The sequence below is a fragment of the Stegodyphus dumicola genome, chromosome 1, assembly GCF_044657685.1.
Source record: "Stegodyphus dumicola isolate Sdum_Otavi_A_Nest chromosome 1, ASM4465768v1".
Lineage (NCBI taxonomy): Eukaryota > Metazoa > Arthropoda > Arachnida > Araneae > Eresidae > Stegodyphus > Stegodyphus dumicola.
Window position 1 is genome coordinate 112,495,184 of NC_140768.1, and position 14,656 is coordinate 112,509,839.

General features: G+C 32.2%; 1 non-coding gene across 1 annotated transcript; it reads left to right on the forward strand.

Annotated features, from left to right (window-relative positions):
- The first annotated feature begins 9,101 nt into the window (after nt 1–9,101).
- TRNAV-UAC (transfer RNA valine (anticodon UAC)) lies at nt 9,102–9,174 on the forward strand. The gene has a single exon. It is a non-coding gene; the product is annotated as a tRNA-Val (tRNA).
- Nucleotides 9,175–14,656: the final 5,482 nt, after the last annotated feature.

The following is a 14,656-nucleotide window of genomic DNA, read 5'->3' on the forward strand; positions in this document are numbered from 1 at the left end:
ATATACCTCACTTCCTCTAGAAGAAATCTATACCAGTCTACTTGATCTACCTAAACTCTTCCCTGTTATGCTCAATATCATGACTCTTGACAAATGGAAAACCTACCTAAAATGCACACTTTTTCATAACTACATCAAGTTTCAAAATCAACTTTTTAAACAAGTCAGAGGATTGCCAATGGGCTTACATTCCAGCACCTCGATCTGTAATATCTTTTTATTTGTCAAAGAATTTAACTTCCAAAAAAATCTACAACCACAAGAGTTAAATTACTACAAACACACCTACAGATATATTGATGACCTTATTACAATTAATAATTTTGGTAAAATTGAACACTCCGAGATTTATCCGAATTGTCTTACGCTTAATAAAACTAATAATTCACAAAATAGCATAGACTTTCTAGATCTTCAAATCATTAACTACAAAAAAATTTTACTTTTTGACAAAACAAGAAACTTCAATTTCAATACTAACAAATTAATAAATTGGAACTCCAACATATCCAAAAAAGTAATTAACAATACTATAATTAATCAAATACAACGAATTAAAATTATATGCATAGATACAATAGATTTACAACGCGAAATTTTGCTCCTTATTAAAATTCTCAAAAATAATCTAATTCCCATTCAATTTATCAACCATTGCCTTAAAAAAAACAGGCGTTAAAAACTCACTCTAAATCATTTAACTGATAGAGATATGATAATTTGTTCCTAAACCTGAGAAGGCGGTATAAGTTGGATGACTGTCAGTTGAAGGATTTGTATATAGTGTAATTACTCAATTGTATATATTGTGAAAAGCTAATTGTCTTCAGACTTATACTGTTACTATACTGTTACTAAAAAAATGGGCCTATTTCATGACTTTAGTCTGTCTAATAGCTCTTGGACAGTGAAAATTCCTTTTTCCTTTCTTAAATTCTTAATCATTGCGACACGACAATTAGCCAGAAATTAATTAATTTCCATTCACTAGTATTTTCAAAAAAATCTTAACAGACAGTCTCACTCAAATAAGAACTCCATATAATACATCCCTCAAGAATTCCAAGTCCCACCCACTACTATAAATTACTTCACCCAAGTCTTACCGACTGATATTATTCAAAGCCCCCACTGCCGCTAAGAATTTTCGGACACCCTACATTTATGAGTCAGACACGAAGAGAACACTTTGCCGACTCCCCCACTAGAAAGAATGTAAGTTACTTAATACCTTTTCTGGCCTTTATATCATCATGCACATTCACTGTTCTTATTATATATTATTTTTTATATTATTTTTATATTGTCTATATATGAGCATTTGGAGACCATTGTAAGATTTTTCAAATTGAAAATTTATTTTAGAATTTATGGCCCTGAATCTCATATATCTGAGAGGAACGAAACCTGTATTCGGAAGTCAAGGATCAACTTCGTTCCGGGCTTCAAAACACTTTTCCCTTGATAAGATCTCTTTGAAGCGTTGAACTGAGGAGAACAATATTTATATTTTTGCTCATCTAAATATGTAATGCTTTCTATATTTTAATTTTTAAATTTTCATGTACTGCCTATGGGTACGACTTTCTTTAAGGTAAAACATGGTTAGGACCTTGAATCTATAGGGATTGCAAACTTGCATTTCAGCTACAACCTTTTGCTCTTCTTTTTTAAAAAAGTTATACATACACACACACACACACACACATATATATATATAAAGTAAGAGATTTAGAACTAATATTTCATAAAGACCAGAAATTGAAATTCATAATTTATAAATTTCAAATAATCTTACAAATGCAACTAAGAATTTAAAAAAAGTGAAAACCAAAACTTTTCAAAAATATAATATATATTAAATAATAACGAATATGTATGTGTGTATGCATATTCTTCACACTGTGGAAAAACGGCGACACCTAGAAACACCAAATTTTGAACACACGTAATCCTCCAAAGGCATCCAAATTCTAAATTTATTTCATATTTGTGCGAATTTAAACATAGGAATGTATGTTCTCTTCTCTTCAATTCATAAGGAATCTATAATCTCCTCTCTTGAGTTTATAAGGCATGTTTGGCTTCTAATGGTGCAAACTTCGAGCATCTGTTGTAACATTCAAGCTATCGAAACACCATTTGTATTCATGTCCAATTAAAATTAATCACTCTCTTGTTTCCTTTCCCATCATCTACCTCTGGTACCACTTACCCCTGACATTTCCGGGCATAGGTTTCTATGCAATTCTTAATCCTTATGATGTGCCCTACCTTCCCTAGAAGTTTGTCGCAACATTTACGGTACACCTTGTATATATATATATATATATATATATATATATATATATATATACATAAAATAAGAAATTTAGAACTAAAATTTTACAAAAACCAGAAATTGAAATTCATAATTAATAAATTTCAAATAAACATATAAATGCAACAATTAATTATAAAAAGTGTCAAAACCAAAACACTTCAAACAAGCCAAACCCCTTTCATAAACCATGAAGTTTTTAAAGTAAATCAAACAAAAAAAGGAATTCAATTAATCTCAATGTCACTTCATCGGAGGGGGGGAAGGAACTTTAAAACTAATTCAAATCTCTCTTCTACCAAAATCCTTGCTTTTCTGCATCCAGAATTAGCCGATGAACAATTTCAATGTTTTTAAATTATACATATAATAGTTCACCCGAAAATTCTGGCCGTTCCTCAAAGCAAGGAAAAAACAAAGTAAATTCTAATTACAGACATTATCAGGACTTGTATTCCTTTTAATCTGTTTTGGGAACATGGCGTGTCCTGAATGGGAACAGGAAACTTACTCGTTCAAATAGGTGTGGAATGGAAAACACAAGCAGGAAGACTTAACTTTACCCTTTATTTTCTACAATATTACAGGTGCTCCCGCACTTCGGGACACAGAGACTTACCACTTGTGGTTTGAACGTAAAAATGTAAAACTAACTAAAATTTTAAATAAGAGCTGACTTTGAACAGTTTACACAAATACCTAAGACTGGCTTTTTAAAATCTTACGTATGTAGTACGCAAACTGCCGAAAACTACAATACGTTTTAAATATCAAGAGGACTAAACCTCTGGCCTTAAAGACGGACAGCAGCTGATTGAAAACTCGTGAGTAATGCAGTGGCAAGGTGGCTTTCTTTCTCTCTATCTAACTCTTGGCAAAAGCCACAACTTAAATACTAGGGTGTTAGCAAGTACAATTTGCATAAACAAGTTAACACTTTGAATTCTGGAGGAAGTGGAAAATAAGAGGGGTTAGTATAGTTTTAAAACAAAATAAACGTTAGTACAACTTAAGATCCTTACATTATCTCAAAAAAAGAGAGCTCCATCTCTTTAAAAGAATTAAAAACTGAAGTGAAAAACAAAGTGAAAAAACAAAATACTTCAGTGAAAAGGTTTTTAAAATTTAAATGTCAACTTTTAAGCAAATAGTCCAACGAATTAAGTAGTTGATAAACCTATTTAGAACCTACAAAACGAACTTAAGAACTCCCTTCACTCTCAGAAGACTATATTCTAAATTTGAGATTCAATACAGAAAGATACGTACATTTTTGCCATTTTGGTATCATTGGCGAAACTAAAAAAAAATTTTTGTACGTAAATGTAATTTTGAAACTAATTATTTAATGTAAAACCTAATTAAATTTAGAATAATCTTACAAAAGACTTCTATTATTATTTTATATATATACAAAACACTTCTATTATTTTATATTTATTATTATTATATTAAGTATTGAAAACGGTACTTTTTTTTGTGTGTGTGTTTTGTTTTCAAAAGACTTGTTTTGTAATTTTGTATATATATATACTTTTGGTATTACCGATTGCAATAAGAAAGGGAAGTACACAAGTAGATGTTACAGCAGTCCCGTATACAAAATTTCAATGTTCCACGGTTGATCGTTCTTGAGTTACGGGAGATACATACGTGTATGTACGTATGTACAGACGTCACGAAAACAATCTACATTGAATGCATTTTACAGTGCGCTTTGGAATTAAGAGTTTTTATTCTGTTCATATGTACAGATGTTACCGCCCTCCTCTCAAAAAAAAAAAAAAAAAAAATTCCAAACGGATTTGGGAACGGTCAAAATTTATATTTCCGTTGAAATCTGATGCCCGAAATGTTTCGCGATTACAATACTTCCTTTACTTCGTACAAAGAAGTGAAATTACTTAAAGATACTTAGATTTAAATAAATATCACTTACTCAAAATAAAGTGTGATATTTCTTACTTACTTAAAATAAGTATAAGTAAGTAATAGTTCTTATTACTTAAAATAAGTATAAGTAAGTATAGTTCTTACTTCAATACTACTTACTTAAAATGTCGTCCAGACGGTATAGTGGTTAGGGGAGTCTAAATCTCCCTTATTAGGGAGGCTAATTACTTAGGGCTCGCCTAATAGTAGGCTCCGGGTTCGAATCCCGGAAAGACACGGATGTTTGTAAATGTATAGTGTCGGTGCTGCATGGCAGCACTCTATATATGCGGCGATCCGAAAGTCCTCTCCCGTGGATTGGTGGGAGAGGAGAGGGATGGGAGGATCATCCCTCCTCCGGGGTGCTCTCCCTCAAAATCGGGGGTGGGAAATAGAAGTCCAACCTCTCTTCGGAGTAGGCTCTGGCAAGCATTGTTCCATGTAATATAGACAAGGCAACAATAACAGCTTACTTAAAATAAGTATAATAGTACTTACTTCAGTATTACTTATTTAAAATTTTTATTTAATCTTAAAATTAGCCTGACAGAAAGTTAAATTTCAAATGTGTATACACCAGAGTCAGAGATTACACAAAAAATAGACTCGTATAGATGTTATCCAGCGCTTATTTTTAAACATCGGCTAGTAAGACGCTAAAGCCGAAATAACAACTTAGGTAGAGCTGGTGACAGCAAGAAGCTCTAATCTAAGTATTCAAAATTCTAAACTTAAATACACGAACAAGTAATTTGTATTCTTGTGAGAACTACGGAAAGGAGAAGTTACAGTAAAGGCTTATTTCCTGATAGCTGTTTAATTAATTAACATAAAATACCTTACAAGCGTCATTTGCAAATTTCCAGGGCGTTACTCATCTTCGGTTTCAGTAATCAGAATACTATAAGAATGGACTCCAAAACATCGAAATCCTAAATTTTTTATTCGATTTCTCGTCATAATTAATTTACGAGAAATGTATTCATGGGTCGTGTAAAATTGTTTTGGGGGCCATGGGGCGGAGACCATTGTCACAGAGCAAACGAAAATTAGAAAATTAGTGATAACAGGGTATAATACCAATAATCGTCACACACGCATCTTTTTTTTTTTTTTTTTTTGAATGTCCTTTCTTAGAAGAGATGAAAACTAAAGGTTTATTCTAGCTTCTGATGTGTTTAAATATTTTTTGGCCGGATACAGACAGGTGAGAAATTTTTCATTTCCAGAAAGGATCGCATTTCAGCAAAGGATATTTCTTTCCCAAGGTTTCCCGTATGCTTCATTTCCAAGGCCAGAAAAGTGAGACTGTGTTGCATGAACAACAGAAATAACAGGATTTTTATGCTAATAATTGCTATTCAGTTACGTAACAAAGCGGCACAAGATTATTTTACTTAGGGCTCAGGATGGAAACACGATTAAAAAAAATATCAAATTTTCTGTTGGGTTCTCCGGAATTTAAGCACCGTTGATTACATAGCATTACCTGGGTTTAGCTTCCATTTAGATGAATCTTTAAATCTACATTGACTAGCCGCTTGTGTGACAAAACACCTAAAATAGTTATCTTCAAATATATATATATATATATATGTATGTATATAATGATTTAAATGAGTCTGGTTAGTGTCATTTCATAAAAATCTTTCATATTTCTAATTCGACATCTCGTAACTTAAATACATTTTCATTTAACTCAATCAGATTCAAAAGTAGAAAAAGTATTCTTAAAAACTTTAAAATTGCTCAGTTTATTACGCAGTTAACAAATTGATTGAATTTGAAAATCAAATAGCTTACCCTTTAATAAATGTCAACACGCTGGCGGATGAAAAATTTTATTTTGGAAAACGGCAAACAAAATTTACAAAAGCCGATATTCGATATGGCATGAAGTTATTTACATTCCTCTTCAAAAGATTCTACAAACTTGGCAATTTAGTTAGCTAATTTAATGGTGTCCTGAGAAAGCTGCATCATTTTCTCAGCATGTCCCAGATCTGATCTATTGGTGACAGTTCTGTGGTCATGGAAGTGTATTAAATCCTCGAAAATATTGTTGAGAAAGTAATGCAGTATGTGGTCGAACGTTGTCTTATTGGTAAATTGTACCTAGGTGACTTGATAATAATCAATATAATCAGCTGCAGGATGTTATCCACATACATACGAGATTTCAGACTGCTTTGCAGTATGAAAGAAGGGGTCTGACTGTCAAAAAAGAGATAGCTTTACAGATTGTCACACCATGTGCATGCTTCCCAACAATAGATGTGGAACTGGAAAACTGGCTGTTTATTCTCCTCACATGCATGCAGCTGTTATCAGACTGAAAGAGATGCGATCATCGTCGATAAGACAACATACTTCTAATCAAACACTGTCCATGATGACGGAGCTCGGCATCAATCCAAATTGCTTTGCCTATATTGAGCAGGAAAGTTGTAATCTTTTTAACGGACGTCGTAACTCAATCCCAGCTTGCATACTGTAACATTACCTGACACAGAAGGCTTCTAATAAATGCAATGAAAGCAAATGCCTTCTAAAAGGGATCATAGATGTCATTAGTGAAGCACAGTTATTTTCTTATTGCACTTCTTGATCATTTGTGCTCCTGAAACGTCCTGAGCCTCTTCGTCGGTTATATGTGCTTTCACTGATTCACTGTTGCCCACTCTGAAAACCTTTTCTATAGATGCGATCAAAATTGTGGCTCATGTATCTGTTGAACCAACGCAATTCTTTTTGGGCCGATGATGTTACTTTTTTCTAAATCAGACAGTTTGTTCATAGCGCCTTCCAGTAGATCTTGAAAACGTCTTTGTACACAGCTTTCAGTAACTAGGTAGAAAATCCAATTAAAGTTGTTTCTGAATGAGAATACTAACGTTTGTTAAATATAGAATGAGCCCTTTACATTCGCTTTGAACAAGCCTTATAAATTATTGGGTTGAAATTCTGATCATTTGCATTCTAATCATTCTTTAAACAAAATTTGTATACTGAGCTTCGCGGCTGTAGCCCACTTTTTTTAACGGATGCATATAATTTTAATTTTAATTAATTAATTAATTTATTTGTTTTTGGCAGGAAAACGTAAAACATATTTTTCGTAACGTAGTAAGAGTATTTATTTTGTTGTTTATCGTATTTTATTTATGATTATAGGATTTAAAAAAAAAATGCAATGTTATTTTTATTTCCGTTAAACTTGATGCAAAACACGTTCTTTAATACATAAAATTAAAATTTTTTAAAATTTATTTTTTATTTGCCTACTTTATACAGCATTTTTATTTCAACTAAAAAAAAAAAAAAAAAAAAAAAAATTTCAGATTTTAACCGTCGCTCAGAATGATGGTTGCTTAAGGTTTTTTACGTTCTTGCTGAGCTGGCAGTCTATCAGTCTGCTGTTGCAATTACTTCTGCAAAGCCTTTTTTTGTTTAGCTTTATTATTAAGCATCATTTTCTTTGCGCGTACGCCATATACAATTCAACATCAAAATTATAAGAATTTTAACAGCAGCATAGCAACACATGTTAAGAATTTCAGATGGAGTGTTAAATGTCGGCATACATTTTTTATTTTTTTTCAGTTTTTTTCTCTATTCATAATACTAATGTTCAGTTCTCTTAGTAAGATGCCTTTTTATTATTAAGGTTTCGTGTGTTAATTTTACTTATTATATTTCTTTCTTCACACTTATGCCAAATAAAATTAAATTCAGCGGCAAAATAACAAAATATTGAAAAACAGCATAACTTTAGAATTTCCCGGAGATACCTAGAATTTTTTCCGTGCTAGAAATAAAAGTATTTTATTTCGTGCACTGTTGCCGTTGCTCGCTTTGAAATTGTTGAGTTTGTAAATAAAAAATTCGCTACAGTTTTACAAAATATGAAATAGATTATAATGTAAATACGAAATTCAAAATTCGAGCTTGTAGATGCACATGTTCGGGTAAAAGTCTGCGTAATTCAAAATTTGATGCCTCTTAGTACCGACCTTTTTTTTTTTGCAATGAGACAAACATGCATATATGCATGCAAATTCTTCATTATTTAATATTTAAAGAATAATCAGGGTGATAGTATATGGTGACAACAATTTGAAAAGAAAGAATTTGAAAAGTGATAAGTCGTTTATAGTGTTCCAACGCAAAATCCCGTTTCGAGACTAATAGCCCATTTGAGCTAATCAAAACGATGATTGTTTTATCGTTTGTTCTTTCTATTTTACTTTAAATTATATATATTATTTATGTATATTTTAACACTAAACACATAATTTTGTTTTAGCTTTTCTTCACTGTTTTGAATTAAACAACAAATAAATTATCTTTTATTTTAATTGAAAACGGATAACCAGACTTCTTAATGTTCAATTAAAACAAAGATAAAAATCTTATTTCGTTTTTAATCTATTATAAGAATTTGTAAGTAAATAAATCTTTGTAATATAATAATAATATATATTTTTGTATCATACTTAAGTTTTGGGGAAAAAAATTAAAATGAGTAAATAAATCAAGAACGAGAGTTGAATATTATGGCTGAAAAGCAACGTCAGTGATCCGGATAACTGTAGTAAACCTAAACACTTTTTTAACTTACATTTCTGCTTCTTAACATTCCTCTTTCTTTGCCTCACTCTTTAACGTTGAATAATTAATTTCCTTAAATATTTAAAAAAGTAATCTCAATATATATGTACTTTCCACGGAGTATAATACTACGTGGAAACTCTTTATACTCCGTGGTACTTTCCTATTCTAATAACATACATCTAATAACGGCATTAATATTTAAAAATGTATACTTTCTTAAGAACCAGCCCACTGGGGTTCCGTGGTGTAGTGGTTATCACGTTTGCTTTACACGCAGAAGGTACCCGGTTCGATCCCAGGCGGAACCACGTAATGGGTATAGTTCTTTTTACTTTAATATGACTAATAAAATTTAAAAAAAAAAAAAAAGATTTGATTAAAATTTTTATGTACTAGTCAAAAGATAAAAACAGTTTCTGCACTAAGAATGAGCGCTTTAAAAATACATTTATATGCGAACAGCATTTTTTCGCAGTTCAAAATTAGTAAAAAAGAACCCGAATGTCAGACGAGCATATACAATCCATGTCATTATCAATTCTCAAATTTTGTCCCAACTGGCAATTTTCTTCGAAAACTTAGAAAGTTTTCATGATTTGCTTAATTTCAGCTTATATTAAGTAAGCTATTTAATGCTTAATTAATCATGTAGGAATAACTTGAAAGAAATGGCAATCTAAGAATTAAATATTTTGATGTCAGTATACAATATCTGAATTAGAAATTGTAATTAACAAAAATGTCAACAAACGTTAGATTTCAGATAGAAAATAAATATAAATTAATATTCCCCCCTCTGAGGTATTATTATTATTATTATTTATGCACTTTTGAAAATATATTTATTAAATGAAATTTAAAAATTAGTTAAAATATTTTTAGTAGCCCAAAGGGCCAATTTGCCCAGAAAGGCTATTAATTTCGTTTTGGCATTTTGCACTATAAACAGCGTTTCACTTTTCACTATAAACACTATAAACTATAAACAGCTATAAACAGCGTTTCACTTTTCAGATTGTTGCCACCAAATATTAGAGCCAAATATTATATTTAAAGAAATTAAATAATGAAGAATCTTCATGAATGCATGTTTCTCGCACTGTGAAAAAACAACGGCACACAAAGAGACATCAAATTTTGAATAGTATAGTCTTCCATTCGAATATGGGAATAATAATAATAAGCCTAAATTTGGAATTTATTTTATTATCTATTTCATATTTTGTAAAAATTTAAAGAATTTTCGATTAACGAACTGAACGATTTCAAAGCGAGCAATGGCAACACTGTACGGGAAAAAAAAAAAAAAAAAAAAAGTATCTCTAGTTCGCGAGATTGAGTATCGAAAATTCTAAAGATACGCTCTTTTTAAATTATTTTGTGATATTGCTGGTGAATTGAATTTTATGGTTTAAGTGCGAAGAATGTGATATTTAATAAATAAAGTTAACACTTAAAACATTAAAAAAACACCCCTTTGGGCGTAATATAAAATCTGAAGGCTTTCAGATTTTATATTTTTATTTAAAATTTTATTTTATTAAAATTTCTTATTTTGTTAAAAAAAGCATTGGCCTTTTCCCTGTTTTTAGATAGAGCATTTGGCTTGCAATTCCAATTTGAGACTACTGGCATACTAATTATGTCATTACCGAATGTTATCTACTAATTTGTGCTTTGACATTGCGCGTTGACTATTTCTTTAATAGTCAAAATTCTGATTTACGTTTCCAAGTTTTACATATTTCACCAAAGTATTCTACTATTAACTTGCATTTTAATTTTACTGCCTTATAAATATAAAATTATGCATTTATGAGTTTTAGCTTCCTGATCTGAATTCGTTTTGAAATCTTAAAATAAAGACAAAGTAGAATGAATATTAATTATAATTTCTTTACTCTTTTGAGGATAGCTATTATTATTATTACTTTAATTTGCAGAATAAACGTTCACAGAAACCACATATAGTGTAAATTACTCATTTTGAAGAAGTTTTGTTCTGTGTTGAAACTACAAAGTAGAATTTCAAAACTGAATAGATTGCGAAAACTTTTGTGCTTTCAGATGTCTGTAAAGTTTAAAATTACATTCATGGCATGAAATCTTCAGATGATTTTCGATAACACTCTTTAAATTATCTGTAGCAGATGATAATCAAACTTAGACGTAATAGCAGGGAGACAAAAGTTCAAATATTCCAAACTTTGAACTTATGTCGTAACAAAACAGAAATCAAAGCGAGATAGGCCTGCATAGTCATGCAATGTTTTCGAAACGTCTTAGCCACACGTAGTCTTGGCACCTTACCATACATTTTTATCAATTAGATGGGGGAAAAAAAGCATAATTTGCAAGATTAAGAAAAGCCCATTTACACAATTTATTCTAGAGCAGTAACTGTTTGTCAAAATGATACATTCTAGAAATACAGCAAATACCCCCTAAGACACCATCCACCGTTACAGATAATTTTGGTCTTTTAGAGGAAATGGGCATTTTAAAAAGGGGCACATAGTTCCATGAGTCAAATCCTGTGGTTCCGTGAGTCAAAATAACAATTTGAAAAGAAAATTATAATAAAGCAATCACACTGGTCTGATTAGTGTTTATTAACTATCAAATATAAACATACATTTAGTTATCTTTTCAGTCACTAAATCTAATGCAAGGTAGTGACACCTGGAGCACGAATTAATGCTGCTAATGAGTAAATTACATTAATTTTATATTAGAATAATTCATTAAAACATACAGTAATTGTCTTTACGTAAAATAACTATAACGTATTGATTTATGCTAAATATTATTTTAAGATATATTTTTGTAAAGGCAAAAAGGTGTTCCCCGGGAAAAAAAAAAAAAAATCTTTTTTTTTTTTTTTTTAGTTTAAGGGTTTTGTGAGTCGACAAAGTTTGAAGATTAACTTTGTCGAGCTACAGCAATGGTCTCCTCAAACTCAAACTGCTTGCGATTATATATATATATATATATATAAGTGACAGTATGATTTTATTTAGGGTGCTTCCACGCCGCATAGACACTCTACATTTACGAAAATCCATGCCTTCTCCGGGATCCGAGCCCGGGCTCTTCGGTATCGCATTAGGTTCCCCCAACCACTATACCGTCTGGTTGGCAAAACCACTTTGAAAACATTTACGTCGCATCGGTGGCTTTATTAAGTTTTTTTATGCTCTCTTTGAGCTCACAGTTTATCTGTCTGCTCTTGGACTCCGGATGGAATAACTTTTTTTTGTCTAATTAACTTTTTTATTATACTTCACATATTTTTTTTTCTCTTTTTATTATTAAACATCACTTTCTTCACATTTACGCCACGTAAAATTCAATAGCAATATCACAAAATTTTTAAAAGCAGTAAAGACAGCAAATTCTCATTTTCTATATTCATGTTGATATAGCTTCCACGTGGTTTCGAAATGAATCACGGTGGTTATTTACCAAGGATACTGCCTCATACTGTCACTTAAGGCTGTAAGGCTTGTCAAGCCAAGCCTTACCCTTTTACAGTGTCAGACATTTCATTGTGGACATACCATTGAGAGCCAGTGCAAAAGGGGGCGCGCATCCAATAAAGAAGACTTTTTCGCTTCTGGAGATAACAGGTCGCCTCCTGAAAATGTGCTCCCAACGTGCTGCGTTAGACGATATTGTTAAAGATCTTTCATTAAGATTTTGATTGTTAATCGTTTTCGTTGTATTTTAATCCAGAAATAAGGATTTTATGACTTTAATTTCGCAGTCCCGATTTTTGTGATAGCCTGTGATATTTTAATATCTTTATAGAATTCCTGATGCAATATTAAATGCTTCCAAAAAATTTTTTTTAACCCAGAAGAGCTACTATTTTGAACCTCAATTTTGCGTCAAATCACTTTTATTGTCAATTTCACTTTTCAAATAACTAGACGCTGGCGCGGTCAAACGTCTAAAATAATTACCATAAAAAAGACAAAAATATTGTTACGAAATGTCCAGTCGCGGTAAGATAGCTTCCCTGCAAAGTAGTTTAGAGTTGCCAGGAAATGGAAAGGGAAGGCAGGGTTGACATATTTGGCGATAAATCGCCCATTTGGCGACAAAATTGGCGATATGCCATGGAGAACTTTCTGGAACGAATTCTTACTTGTTTAGCCCAGAATGTTCTTGAACGCAAGCCAAAAACTGCATAAACCCTGCTGGTACGCGGTGTGCGGAGTCTATTGAGTTGATGGTCAGTGAATGCCTAGTCGAGTCAGTGAGCGAGTGTCTCGAAGTCTAATGCCGAGTTGGTCGTCTAGTGCAACGAGAGAGTCTCTTAGCGTATCGCGAGTGCATCGCCGAGTTTTATCGAATCCCACTTTTGTCGCGTTTTTCTTCACGTTACGTACGTACGGGTTCGTAGATGTAGAGTGAATAACGACGACACTTGATGAAGTATCGAAACACAATTTATTAGTCAGTTTTATTCAAGATAGCTCCAAAAATACTTTTACAGTCGTCGAAGAACTACTGTAAACACGTTTAAACAATCAGCGACACAGCTTCCAGGCTATCAGGCTATAGCTGTGAAGACAGCTTCACGGCAAAGCACCAGAGTACAGCTTCCGACTCTGCTTGGTCGTTCTCGGAACTCTATGTACTCTAAAGACTGTCCGCGCTACAACTCGCGATGCACTCGACGATACAATAGAATACAGCTCCCGACTCGGTTCGGTCGTTCTCGGAGCTCAACACTAAGATAACTCGATGATGCACTAAGATAAAACTCGATGATGCACTAACTCACGATACACTAAAAGACTCTCTCGATGCATTCGACGACCAACTCAGCACTAGACTACGATACACTCGCACACTGACTCGACTAGGCACTCACTGACTGATTGTGAGCTCGATAGACTCCGCACTCCACGTAACAGCAGGGTTTATGTAGCTTTTGGCTTGCGTTCGAGAACATTCTGGGCTAAACCAGTAAGAATCGTTCCAGAAGATTCTCCATCCGTCCATGGCATATCGCCAATTTTGTTGGAAAATGTGGCAACCCTGCTTTCCCTTTCCATTTTCTGGCAACCCTAAACCTGCTTTGCGGGGAAGCTATTTCACTACTTTTATTTATTTATTTATTTATTTATTTTTTTTTTTTTTTTTGCATTGCCGCGAAGTGAGAACTAAATTAATTGAATGAGAAATACACCTCTAATGAAATTCGAGAAAATAAGTGTTTCTTATTAGCAGAAAATAATGTCGCCAGTTTGTTTCAGACAGAGGAGAATGTTAACGAGTAGCATATAAGCATTAGGTAAGCAGAGCTGAATCATCTGTGAAAACTGTTTATTTTTTATTTAATATCTTTCATACATCGTTTTAGGTTTATTATATACATCGTTTTAGATTTATTACACACATCGTTTTAGATTTATTATATACATCGTTTTAGATTTATTATAGTATATGAATAGAACATGTGGCAACGATCAGATAATTCTTCAGATGATATAATGCTTTTGCATTCTGAGTTATAAAATAAATGAGATGTAACGCTGTTAAGTGAACCTAGCGCCAGAGTATCGCTATGGTAAATAAATATAGCGAATTTTTAAAAGCGCATTAATTCTATTGTGGTTTATACGCTATCAACGAAGTAGATTTAATTAAATTCAATAAGTTTAAATGAAATGCAGGAAAAGATGCGTATAATTTAAAATTCCGTATAAGGAAGTCATGTGTATACACATCAGATTTTTTCTTAGAACATTAGTGAAACACTCTGTTAATAAGTAAAAG